Source organism: Amblyomma maculatum, chromosome 2 (genome assembly GCF_055883805.1).
Source record: "Amblyomma maculatum isolate TAMU_Amacu chromosome 2, ASM5588380v1, whole genome shotgun sequence".
Lineage (NCBI taxonomy): Eukaryota > Metazoa > Arthropoda > Arachnida > Ixodida > Ixodidae > Amblyomma > Amblyomma maculatum.
In genome coordinates this window covers 145,772,589-145,785,598 of record NC_139345.1, presented here as the reverse complement: position 1 = coordinate 145,785,598, position 13,010 = coordinate 145,772,589, and positions in this window count along the sequence as shown.

The following is a 13,010-nucleotide window of genomic DNA, read 5'->3' as shown; positions in this document are numbered from 1 at the left end:
GAACACAAGTGGTACGCTAGCTATAGAGCTCTCCAGGTACTAAATGAGTGATGTCTAGTCAGAGCCGGTCCGTTGAAGCTGCGCTATATGGGATGCCCTAATGCCTCGAAGAAAAGGACAATCTTCAGTGATGTCTCCGGCGCCCGTTCCACAGGCGCTAGTTATAAACAGTCCGCATATTGGTGCTGCGGGGCCGACTTGTAGGGGGTCGTCACGTCGTACTCCTGCAAACCGGAAGCTCCATCTGGCCAACCGGCCGGTAGGGTTTTTAATGCTGGGTAGCCATTAAAACGAGTGATGATCGTTGACAACACGAAACGGTCAGCCATGAATATGGTCTGAATTACTGAGAGCCCAGATGGCGGCAAGGCGTTCTTTTCCGTCCAATATTTCTTTTCTGATCGATAAAGTGAGCAGCACGCGTGGGTAATGGATCGTTCTGCACCACCATGCCACTGTATGAGGATCGCTCCGAAGCTGACATTGATGGCGTAAGTGTGGACATCAGGTTCTGCATTCTGGTCAAAATGAGCTAGTTTGAATGCGGCGCCGGATCTTTTGAATACTTTGTTTTGGGTGCTCCCCCATAAAAGATGTGAGGGATCCCGAGTTAAAGCTGTCAAAGGCTCACTCAGGTGAGAAAAATCTTGGACAAAGCGTCGCTAATATGAGCAGAGGCCCAAAAACGTCACAGGGCTTTCTTGTGGGTTTGTCATAAGGAAGGGGAAGCAGCGATCTTTTGGGGGTCAGGAAGAGCGCCTTGTGCGCCGACATGGCCTAGGAAATGTAGTTCCTCGAAGGCGAAATGACACATCTCTGTTTTGACGGCTATTCTCGCAGATTGGAGAGCCAGAAGTACAATGTGCAATCGTTTCAAGTGTTGGCCTAACCTAGGCCAGAAAATGACCACGTCGTCCTGGTAACAAGACACGACTTCCACTTAAAAACAGCTAAAACTATGTCTATTATGCGTTGGAACGGGACAGGAGTGAAGGAAAGCCCAAAAGACAGCACCTTAAATTCGTGCAGGCCATCGGGTGTAATTAACATCGTTTTCTCGAGGTCTAGCTCGTCGACTGCTATCTGCTAATATTCGCTTTTGAGATCTAAGAAAGAGAGAAGGGCATTTAATGAAAACAGAGATTTTAGCTGCCGTTAATGTTCGCTGACATTCTATTCTGAATGGGGAAGGGGGATTAGGGAATAAAGCTGGAAGAAAGGCTAGGAACGAGGGCGGTTTTTGAAGGTGGGTGGATGACTTTTTAGATAAGACCGAAGTCCAGTAGTGTGCTTGTAAAGACGCATTATCAAGTTGGTGGGTAAAGAGCTTGTTTAACATACCAATAGCATCTAAATACGCAAATAAGAACGTCATTGCATGGCGCTGCTGTCTCTAACATCCTAAAGGACATAATGTAGAGTCCACTGTGAGCAGCACTTGGGTGACAGACTGCATGCGTTGTTCATAGTGCGCACGTTCGTTGGCGTATGGAGCCGCAGGTGTAACAAAACAGATTGTCTGCTTGCTTGAATCGGTGTCGTAGACTGTTTGTAAAGGCGGCTTTGAGACGAATACGATGATAAATTGTTTCTAGATGACAGGGAACCCTGAGTGGTAGTCCTGATTTATGATGTGGGTCAATGGAATGCAGAAAGAGATCATGATGACTTCATCCTCGATATATCGCTTGGCGAATTGAGACGCATTTGATTTTGTGAAGTAGATATGCCTATAGTTGCTTTATAGTAGACCTTCGTGGGCCACTTCATCTGTTATCTCGTTTGCCGCATTTAGCCGGAATCCATTTAAAAAATATGTGACCTTCAGTAACGGCCACGTGGTGCAGGTATCCAAAGTCATAATGCCGCGAAACCTTTAAAACTGTATTTGTTGTTTTTTTAACAGCCACCGGCATGCGGCCTTATCACTGTGGTTCTGGCACGCGTTTCAATTCTGTATCAATTGTTTGTTCATGCTCGTTGCCGCGATACGACGTGTTATCATTTTCTTTGTCGCTAACGATGCGCCCAGATCTTTTTCGAAGATACCGATCACTTGCGTATGTTTCTACAATGTTGCAGGTTGGGCTAGTAGCAGTTTGCGACGTTATCTAGATTGTTCTGAGCAGCCTTTAAATTGAGCGTTGACAGGTGTGACAGGCATTCTTTGTTCGACGATCGACCATGGCGGAAGTAGAATGGTGTCGAAGGCTGGGCCCAAAAGCGGTTCAGCGGCACCGCAGCATAGCCACAGGTCGGGGGGCCAACCACTCATATTAAGAAATTATACAACTACAAATTAAAAAGTATCAATCAATATAAAAAGAATATACATTTTTATAACTTCGCTTGTGAATGAGGTAAGATATTTTATAAATACATTCTTGATTTTTTTTCAATCTTGCAACAAACACTCCTATCGCCCCACCTCCTTGATGTCGCATCGGTCAGGAGGCGCTGCCAGAGGTAACCAGGGCAATGGAGATAACGAAGCTGATGAAGCACGAAACGGTTTCTTATCGCTGTCTGCTGCTTGTCTGCTGTGGTGCGGGCCTTGGTGCGCTCAGGAAAGCGTGATTTAGTTCGCAAGTCTGAAAATGTCCCTTTTGCGAAGATTTCGACGTCCTTGCTGGTCGCTGCTTTGTCGCCATTTGGCGAGATTTAATATGCCCCTGCAGCCGTGCTTTTTTTGGTTTCGTCCCCTTCGTCGTGCGGGCAATGCGAAGTCTTTTCGCAGCAGTGTATTGCGCTTAGCGTTTCATCACAAGATGAGCCCGCACAAAGTGAGGAAGCGATGCTTTGTGGCACGTTGCGACAGCGTGGACTCAACCGTCGGTGTCTTACCGCTTCCCGGCTGACTTTCACCGGTAAGCAGATCTGGAGGTTGCACACAGACTGAATGTATGCTCTAATGCTCCTGTGTAAAGCACGTTTGTCGATTCTAAAGCTGTCTGGACTCGCGCAACCTTGAAATTGCCATGAAAACTGCTGTATACTTTCTGCCGAAGAATTTAAATGTGAAGAATGATCCCACTGCTCTATGCTCCACTTATGTTTTGATGCACCTACTAATTCGTGACATTTTTATTTCAGTTGCAGCTGTCATAGCTTTGTTTTCTGTGCATGCATGTTTATTATCTGGTGGTGTTTTGTGGCAGGCACTTCAAGCCTTTTCCATGCCTCGACTGTGATCATTGAGATAATTAGCCCGCTAAACAGCGCTACTGTTCGTGCTGTCTACAACATGCATTTTGATTGTTGTGATTTGTTGCTGTATTTTATTGGTTGATGCAATAAACCATGAATATGAAAACCATAATTGTTCACTTGGTACACCCTATTGCCAACTGGGCACGACTGCCCCGTTGCACCAGTGTTTCTGGCAGCACCTTACGGCGCTGAGGAACAAAGTAAATAGCCAAAGTACTTGCATGACTTGCAGCAGTATCTTTATTATGAATTTGCATGCGTGGTATCTATTTGGAAGTGTTGCTGCCTTTCTATACCGTCACCTTGCCAACCACTTTCACTGTGCTGGAGCAACTGCTTATGAACAAGGGCGTAAACAACAGAAACTCGAGTTCTTTTAGATGGCAAAGGTTGGCGCGCGCTGAAAGGTAACAACCTTCAAAAGATGCAGGCTCGTCAATGCAACACGGCGGTTTAAAAAAAATACATTGTTTATATTTCGCGCCAAAGTGAACGTATGCGTGACGTCATTTGACGTCATGGCCCCCCTCCCCCAATTTTCATTGGTCGCTGGAGCCCATGAGCCGCCATGTTTTGTACATATGGGCGTCTATGGAGCCTTCGCAACCATAGTACATATACCTTGGATCGACGAGCACGTTTGTTGCTATCACCGCCGCCGAGTTGCTTCTTTTGCGGGTGCAATTCAGCCCACTAAATAGTTTATTTCAGTACCATCAAGCATGTGTCTCCTTTTGGTGTCTACGGCCCTGTCATCACTACGTGACAATAGGAAACTTACCTTGTGATCTCTTCAGTAGGGCTGACATCGCTTGTAGTACGCCTTGATAGTCCGTGAGAATTACCTATTGCCCTGGGTTATGGCGCAAAATATAGGGATGCCTTTTTTATTCCGTATAGCTGTGCTGTGGTGGAGGCTGTTTTTTGCTGTAGACGCCACGCCAGCAATTGGCCTACAGAAGGCCCATAAAGTCTGCATCATGATGAGTCGCGGGAAGATTTATGTTTCTTTCGAATACTGCTCAGCTAAATATGTTTGTATCAAAGGCAGACAAATCCTTGCGACGCTATGTTGGTCAAGCGCATCATTAATCCTGGGGAGTGGGTGTACTTCCTTTTTTAGTAATGGCATTGAGTTTACTGCATTCAGAGCAGTACCGAAAAGCGTGGTATTTCTTTTTCACAAAAACCACTGGTGACGCTCCGTGCTTGTTGACGGCTGTATATAAACGTCTGCAAGCATTTTGTCAACTTTAATTCCGACAGTCTCGTGTACTAGCAGAAATACGGTATGGGCGCTGGCAAACTGGTCACGTTTCCGCATCAGTGATGATGCGATGCTTGGCAACAGGAGTAAGCTCGACCTTGGAGCTCTTCGCGAAGCAACATTTAAAATCAGGTAGTGAGGACAATAGAAGTTACGTCTGATGATATCATAACCCCAGATTGAATTTGACCTTCTTAAAGGAGTTGTATGGTGCAGCATCGTCGTGGAGATTCGTCTCCATAGGGCACAGGTTCGGCAACCCATCAACACTCTGGAGAAAAGCAACAGCCGTTCCCTTGGTGAAGTGCTCAGTCGCGTTGGTGAAATTCGTCAGGAAGACTCGCACTCATTTAGTCGGACAAGACCAAGTGCGATAGATGCTTCTTTCTCGAGCAACAACGAATGATGACTGTCTATGATACCTTGCTAGTTGTGCAACGCGGTGTTCCTGACTAGTATCAGGACACTGGCCTTGGTGGCAGCATTACGCCGTCTTCAACAACACGCAAAGCGTTGATTCCTGGATCTTGTGTCTTACTGTATGCCAGGGCCTCTTTCATCGAGAATGTGACTCACGATTCATGTAAGTCGATGACAGTACTGTTCGCCTGCAGTGTATCAAGACCCAGGACCAAATCCCACCAACACTCGAACACGACGAATTCACTGACGTAGATGAAACAGCGGATACTAATTTGAGCTGTGTACCTTGCAGCTGGAATAATGAGGTGACCACCAGCACTGCGAAAGCTAGGGCCCAATTATGACATCAAAATTTACTCAGATCCTGGGCGAGGGTTTGGCTCATCACATAATACTTTACACCAGTATCAAGTAATGCGATCACGTCATTTCAGTCAATCGTCATACACAAAACACAGGTGACGCGTCTGATGCTGTCACTACCCCACCCATGTGAAAAATTATATATTATTATATCGACCGCGGAGGACCTTCAGTTTAACCCGATGCCAACGGCCTTGCCTCCGAAGACCGCTGGAATTAGTTTCCCCGGCGTGAACTGGGAGGACAATGCTCAGGTGAGGCCTTGGGAGATAGTAACGCTGAGGAGACGATGATCGAGAATCATGGCGAGTGTATTTCACAGCGTTGTCATGGACATCAGCATTAACAAGCAAAGGGTACAGAATTGATAAGTGTGCCGGAATCACAGTGATGAGGCCGCATGCCGGCGGCTGTTAAAAAACCACAAAAATAGTTTTGAAGGTTTCGTGGCATTACTACCCCCTTAAAAAAACATCGCCTCGATGTTCCAAAACAAAGTAACTTAATCATAAACACTACAATGTCTAAACATTACAGATTAGTTAACACGCGTAATATGTCTGCGTTCGTACATATACTGTTTTGGGGCGTGCGCGTCGCCCTTGTGACGCTTACGTACCGTCGGGAATGACTTCATAGTCCAGTGGTCCGACGCGACGAATGATTTTGTACGGCCCAAAATATCAACGCAACAACTTTGCACTTACTCTGCGACGGAGAATTGGTATCCAAACCCACACTTAGTCTCCGGGATTGTACTCTGCGTGGCGTCGTCGTAAGTTGTATCGTCGGCTGTCGGTGCGCTGTTGGTCTTAAATATGCAGCCGTGTGAGTCGTCGGACTTCCTCTGCACGCTGAAGACAGACGGCGACGTCAAGGTTGGTCTCGTTGGTTACGGGCGGCAGCATTGAGTCGAGCGTCGTCGTGAGCTCCTTGCCGTACACAAGCTTGAAAGGGGTCGCTCTGGTAGTCTCCTGGACTGCCGTATTATATGCGCAGATCACATATGGCAGGATGGCGTCCCAGGTCTTGTGTTCGGCATCCACGCACATGGCGATTATGTCTGCAATCGTTTTGTTGAGGCACTCGGTAAGTCCGTTGGTCTAGGTATGGTATGCAGTTGTCCTCCGGTGACTTGTCTGGCTGTACTTCAGGATGACTTGAGCAAGCTATGCCGTAAATGCTGTTCCTCCGTCCGTAATGAGAACTTCGGGGCACCGTGTCGTACGAGGATTTGGTCGACGAAAAACTTGGCGATTTCCACGGCGGAACCGTTAGGCAGGGCTTTGACTTTGGCGTAATGGGTGATGTAATCAGTAGCCACGATGATCCACTTGTTTTCCGTCGATGAAGTTAGGAAGGGTCCGAGGAGGTCCATTCTTATGTGTTGAAAAGGCTTAGTTAGGAGTGATATCGGGTTCAGTTGAAGACTCCGCCTTCTAGAATACGGGTTCGCGAGCGATGGTCTCGCCCGACGAGTGAAAACCAAGTCTTTCTTAAAAACACCGGTTTATTCCGGCTCAACAGAAAAGTATAAAATAGAAAAGAAACAGCATTGGTCAAAACTGCGCTGGAAAAATGCCGTCGAAGTTCGCGACAATGGACTATGCAGAATAAAACGGAACATGGGTCAGGGCTTCACCGCGACAGCACAAAACACACTGCGGCGCGGATAGGGCGAGTAATAGGGCCAAACCGTTGATCACGGTTCACAAACATTGCTACTCGCGTGGCAGCACTCACGCTAACACTCCTAAGGCTTCCTTGAAGGCGCCGCTTCAGTCTTCGCCTCGCAGGACTCCGCTCCGTCGTCCGCGTACATCCCGCCGGCTTGGCTGCCACGCCGCCCTTCTCTGGCCAGCCGCCCGACGAAAAAGCCCCGAGCCCTGCTTCCAACGCGCTTATCTACCCTCTGTCTGGCGCCGATAACATGCCGCCCCCGCTCCGGGCAGCTCACTCATGCGTACTCGCGCTGCCCGGGCGGACACCAACACAAACAGAAAAAAGCGCGCGCGTTTCGAAACGCTAAAAGGGGCTGTCGGGAGGTGTCCCCCTCTCAAGACGGGACTCCTCCCGACGTGTAAAACAACAATACCGCGGGATAAGGACGGAACTAGTACTGCTGCTGGCGGGGCGCATGCTTGGAGGTATCCGCCGAGCGTGGGTACCCGTAGTGCCTGGTAGGTCAAGTGGTTCTAAGTGGCTAGTGGACGGCCGTGGTAAGCTCGCAGATCGGCCACGTTGACTGGTCCGGCTTCTCGACCACCCTGCACATGGCGAATAAAGTAAGAAAGCCGAGACGCGCGCTTTGTTATCGTGTAAGGGCCAGTCCATCGTGGAGCGAGAGAAGCAGCAAACCCTTTTGCTGCATCACTTAGTGGCTGCGTGCGGCGAAGGACTTTGTCGCCGACTGTGAATTCTAAAGGTCGCCTTCCATTGTTGTACTGGTTACAGTGTTCCAGGCGGGCAAGGTCCAGGTTTTCCCTTGCCTCCTTCAGAGTCTCGGCCAAGGGGCTGGAAAGATCATGAGCAAATTTAGAATGGCTAAGACCCGGTAAATCAGAGCCATTCAGAGCATGCTCAATATGGAACCTGAGCTCACGACCAAGGAGAATGGCCGCTGGCGTAAAACCTTTTGACCGGTTTACCGTGGTTCTTGTGGCGAAGTCCATCTCCTGGATACGAGCGTCCCAGTCCTTGTGCCGCTCCGTGAATGCCACCATCATAGTCTTGAGATTTCGATTCACTCGCTCTGTAATGTTTGCTTGAGGATGGTAAGGCGTAGTCTTTTTGTGCTGCACGCCAAGAACTTTGCAAGTGGCAGTGAATATCCTACCGGTGAAATACGTGGCATTATCAGTGATAAGCTGAGCTGGGAAACCAAAGCGAGTGAATGTTTCTAGTAGCTTATCCCAAATTTTTTTCGAGTCTAGCCTACTTAGGGGATACAATTCTACCCATTTCGAGAAATGATCAGTAATTACTAACAAGTAGCGATTCCCTTTCACTGATCTGGGATAGGGACCCATTATGTCGCAAGCTACAATTTCCCATGGGTATCGGCTCTCTACAGGTTGCATGAGGCCCGGTGGTTTTCCTCCCCTTGGCTTCGCAGTCTGGCAGGTATGACAAGTGCGGACGAATGTCAGGACATCCCTTCTCATGCGGAGCCATGTTGCAACGCGACACAATTTGTCATATGTTTTCTTGCCATCGCTGTGACCTGCGAGGCGTGTATCGTGGAAGTACTCTAGAAAATGCTTACGTAGGCCCTTAGGAACGACCACACGAAATGCGGACTCACCACTGTCGGTGTCCGCAGCAGGTATATACCGCAGGATCAAACCATCTTCTGCTTCCACGTAGCTGTCATAGCTTCCGTTAAGCGTCCGGCTCCCTGCAGGGCTGGCGCTGTTCAGGCTTTGGCGGATCTGGTTGCACTGGTCGTCTGAAAGCTGAGCGTCAAGGAGCTGTTGACGGGACACCAGTGTGCCCCAGGTGTCGGCAGGAGCTGTCACAGCATGGACCGCGGGTGCTCGCTCTCCCTCGCCCGGAAGTAGAGCTCATGACAGGGCATCGGCCACTTTGTTGAAAGTGCCTCTTCTGTATTCTACCCTGTAATTATACTTTTGGAGAGCGAGTGACCAGCGGGCCAGATGGCCAGCTGGATTTTGCAACCTCGAAAGCCACGATAGGGCCTGGTGGTCGGTCTGAATAGTGAATTCTGCGCCATCCAAACACATGCCAAATTTCTTGAGGGCAAACACAATCGCGAGACACTCTTTCTCTGTCACAGTATAGTTCCTTTCCGGTGCCGTCAGTGTATGACTAGCAAACGCCAATGGGCAAAGCTTTCCTTGATGTTCTTGAAGCAATACCGCCCCAATTCCGTACTCACTTGCTTCCGTTTGTACCGTGAATGGCCGGTTAAGGTCTAGGAGCCGCAGGCGTGCAGTATCCGCGATGGCTGCAGACTGAACGGAATGATCCCTGCTCGGCTTCTGTCCATGACCAGCGGGCACCCTTCCGGAGGGGCTGATGGAGGGGTCGCGCCAGGTCAGCGCAGTTCGGGATGAAGTGGCGGTAGAATCCCACCATGCCCAAAAAACGCTGGAGGCTCTTTATGTTGTTTGGGGTGGGGAGCTGCAGAATGGCTTGAAGCTTCTCTTCATCCGGGCGAACTGTGCCCTGTTCTACAATGAACTCAAGAAGATTGATTGTGCTTGTCACCAACTGAACCTTGCCGGGGTTAATGGTGATGCCCGCCTTCTGCATTCGTTGAAGGACATTCGTTAGATGACGGAGGTGCTCTTCTAAGCTTTCTGAGAACACTACTACGTCATCCATGTAGGCCATAGCGTAGTTAAATTTAGCGTCGCCGAGCACAATATTCATTACCCGTTGAAAAGTAGCAGGTGAATTCCACAACCCGAAAGGCAATCGCACAAATTCGAACAGTCCCCGGTGGCAAGTGAAAGCCGTTTTCTCAATGTCGCAGTGGTCAATCGGGATTTGCAGAAATCCCCTACTGCAGTCAAGAGTTGTAAAAAATTTTGCTGACCCAAGTGAGTACATGACAGAGTCAACAGACGGGAAAGGGTAAGAATCTCGCACTGTCACAGCATTCAGACGTCGATAATCGACACATAACCGTGCTGTTCCATCCTTCTTAGGCGCGAGAACAACAGGAAACACCCAGGGGCTTTTTGATGGTTTCACCGCACCGGTAGCCACCATTTCGTCGAGGGCTCCATCCAGCAGCGCTCGCTTGCGGACACTCAAGGGCCTTGGATTGAATCTGATAGGACGAGCATCGCCGGTGTCAATCCTGTGGGTTAATATGTTGGCCTTCCCCGGAGCCTCCGTGAACATTGCTGCAAAGGGCCTGAGCATTGTCTCGATTCTGCTTTTTTCCGCTGGTGACCCCGTGAAGGAATTCAAAACGGTTAGAATACCACAGCCTCTGATATTGGCCGAATGGCCGTTCGTGGCAAGCAACTGTGACTGTGGCTCAGCGGCCTTAGTCTTGAACTGAAATGCTTCTGTACCGGTGCCATACAAGTAGGTTCCCTTACTGAGATCTATCACGATTCCTGCCTTCACTATGAAGTTACGGCCTAGTATGACTGGCCAGGATAGTCCGGGGAGGTGTAAGAAACGTTGTCTAATCTTTCGACCATTTATAGCAACTGTTAGCGGGCTGCTGAGGTTGCGGGTACTATGTGAGTCGACGCCATACGAAGGTTAGTGTTTACACTCCGCAACCGGACACATTTTGTCTCGCAGGAATGTTTCACCTGATCGCCGAAGACTGACACTGTAGACCCTGTGTCTAAAAGCGCTGGAAGCTCCAGTCCGGCCATTTTGACCAAGACCAGCGGGGTCTTGTCTGGTTGGCTTTCCTCAAAAGAAGTTGACGGGACTGCACTCACCGAGTGTTTGTAGGGCTTCTCGGGGTCTGCCTCATGCATAGCAGGTGGTGTCAACGGTACCTGTGTCGAAGACACCTGGGTCGGTGGCACCTGGTTCGATTCAGGCAGGAAAGGTAGCGACTGGATCAGCTTTCCCGGTGGTTGGCCACGTCTGTGCGGCCTGGCCGATGGATGGTGCGATGACCAAAACACCCTCCCCTGTGTTGTCCTGGATCTGCGAATCGGAGGACAAGTTGTGCCGGGGGGCGACGCCCGCTTCTCACCTGATGGCGACACCGTTGCACCTGGTGGTGACACCCACGTTGCACCCGGTGGTGACACCCACGTTGCACCTGGTGGTGACATCCACGTTGCACCCGTAGGTGACACCCAGGTTGCACCCGTAGGTGACGTCCACGTTGCACCCGGCAGTGACACCCACGCTGCACTGGTAGAAGACGTCCACGTTGCACCCGGTGGTGACACCCACGCTGCACTGGTAGGAGACGTCCACGTTGCACCCGGTGGTGACGTCCACTGTGCACCCGGTGGTGACACCCACGCTGCACCCGTAGGTGACGTCCACGTTGCACCCGGTGGTGACACCCACGCTGCACCCGTAGGTGACGTCCACGTTGCACCCGATGGCGACACCCACGCTGCACCCGTAGGTGAATGGTAGCCGGCAGCTGCTGTAGGAGATCTCCGGGATTTGCACGCTCTGACGTGAGGTGTCCCAACTGCTGCCACACAAGGGGTACCAGCGCCTGCGTATGGCAAGAAGACACGGGGCCCCGTCTGACCTGTCGCCCCATGAAATCGGCTCGTCACCTGAGTAGACGCATCAGGGCTTGTGACTCCGTGCAAGTCGCCAGCCCCCGTACGGCAGCCTGGCGTCTCCAGGCTGCGTGCTGCCGATGATCCAGGTCACGCACAGGACGGCTCAAGGCAAGTCTCTGCAGGGGGAGGTGGTTTGTACTGGAGCTCCGCCAGGAAAGATGCCTCGATGCGGGATGCTTCTCTAGCCATGTCATCGAAGTCCGCGAACTGGCGACGCCGGAGATATGGCTGGCACCTTGGATGGCACAGATGTATAGCATGAGCCACCTTCTCTGCTTCCGGAACTGCAGGATCTGCCCGCTCATGAAGCTCTTGAAGACTGCGCAAAAACTCTAGAAAACCCTCGTTTTCGCCTTGCGTCCTGGTGCAAAGCTCGTCTTCCACACGAATGTCATAGTCAGGCGGCAAAAACTCTTCTCGAAAACGGTCTATAAAATCCTGCTTTGTTGTGAACGGCCGCTGTCTACGCCTTCAGGTTGCTGCGGAACCTACCAAAGCTACGGGAAGCACACGCGTGACCAGAGCGCTGTCCGAAATTGCCATTGCCATCTGATAATCGTCGATTTCATACAGAAAATCGCACACAGATTTCTTATCGGCGTATCCTTCAAACCTTGGCACGGCCAAATTCAGCCGCAGCTGATTATCGCGATACAAGGGAGTGGGCGTTAACGAAACTGCCTCGCTTCCTACCATTTCTCTGAAATGTGCCTTTGATTCCAGTAGCTCGTTCAGGAGGCCAAGAATTCCGCTACAAATGTACGACGGTTTGCTTTTCCTGTCTTCTGAGTGCTCATGCTCGGAACCCGCCCGTGTGGGAGGCCGAACTGTCTCCGTTAACTGGGCGCTTGCACCCGGTAAGTCCGACATCGCTATGCACGAAACTTCATGAACCTCAAATTGGTACACTCGCGGGGCAAGCCAAAGCTCGAGTAGAAATCACGTTGGGCGCCAAATGAAGGCTCCGCCTTCTAGAATACGGGTTCGCGAGCGATGGTCTCACCCGACGAGTGAAAACCAAGTCTTTCTTAAAAACACCGGTTTATTCCGGATCAACAGAAAAGTATAAAATAGAAAAGAAACAGCATTGGCCAAAACTGCGCTGGAAACATGCCGTCGAAGTTCGCGACAATGGACTATGCAGAATAAAACGGAACATGGGTCAGGGCTTCACCGCGACAACACAAAACACACTTAGGCGCGGATAGGGCGAGTATAGGGCCAAAGCGTTGATCACGGTACAAAAACATTGCTACTCGCGTGGCAGCACTCACGCTAACACTCCTAAGGCTTCCTTGACGGCGCCGCTTCAGTCTTCGCCTCGCAGGACTCCGCTCCGTCGTCCGTGTACATCCCGCCGGCTTGGGACGCTGCCACGCCACCCTTCTCTGGCCGGCCGCCCGACGAAAAAGCCCCGAGCCCTGCTTCCAACGCGCTTATCTACCCTCTCTCTCGCGCCGATAACATGCCGCCCCCGCTCCGGGCAGCTCGCTCAT